Source organism: Arachis ipaensis, chromosome B10 (genome assembly GCF_000816755.2).
Source record: "Arachis ipaensis cultivar K30076 chromosome B10, Araip1.1, whole genome shotgun sequence".
NCBI lineage: Eukaryota > Viridiplantae > Streptophyta > Magnoliopsida > Fabales > Fabaceae > Arachis > Arachis ipaensis.
The window spans coordinates 134,488,857-134,489,626 of record NC_029794.2 but is presented as its reverse complement, the minus strand read 5'-3'; positions in this window follow the sequence as shown (position 1 = coordinate 134,489,626).

The window sequence follows — 770 nt, the reverse complement described above, 5'->3', positions numbered from 1 at the left end:
ATAATTTAATAGTTGAATTAATAAAATTTATTAAGCATAAGAATATATATATATATATAAAGACATATTCTCGGTTATAATTCTATCTATATTTTAATTTGAAAAATTCTAATTGGAAACCCAAACGCACGTTATGATGATCCTTGATGTAACTTCATTGATTAGATCAAGATCTCACTTCTAATTTAAAAATTATTATACCCTAATTTTAAAAAATAAAAACAAGCATATATTTGTCCACTTAATTGTGTCGGTTCATGGCTATGTGTTTTTCCATTTTTGAATTCATGAAACCGACACTATAGTAGGTTTTCAGAACATTATTATTCACAACAATAATAATTAATTAAGATATTATAATTATTGATAAGTCCCATTTTCTAGGGGGGTCCTACGCTGCTAATCATAGTGCTACTTTAGTTTATTAACAATTATTACAATTACAACTTTTTAATTAATCCAAATCAATGATAACCGATCGTGAATCTTTAGTTCACTTTCCTGAACAAATAATATTAATCTTTTTGGGACTAATACGTTAGATTAGGGTTGCATGGACCACGGCATCATTACTAGACCACAAAGTGAAAGCATTTTTTTTTTACTATTAAAATATTAAAATTATTATTTATATACTAAAATTAACTATTAATATATTTATGTATAAATACATATGTGATTTAATTTATTTATAATATGTATTTATATTTAAATTGTATTTTATATTAATAATTTATTTTAATATACACGTAGTATAATTATAAAGTATT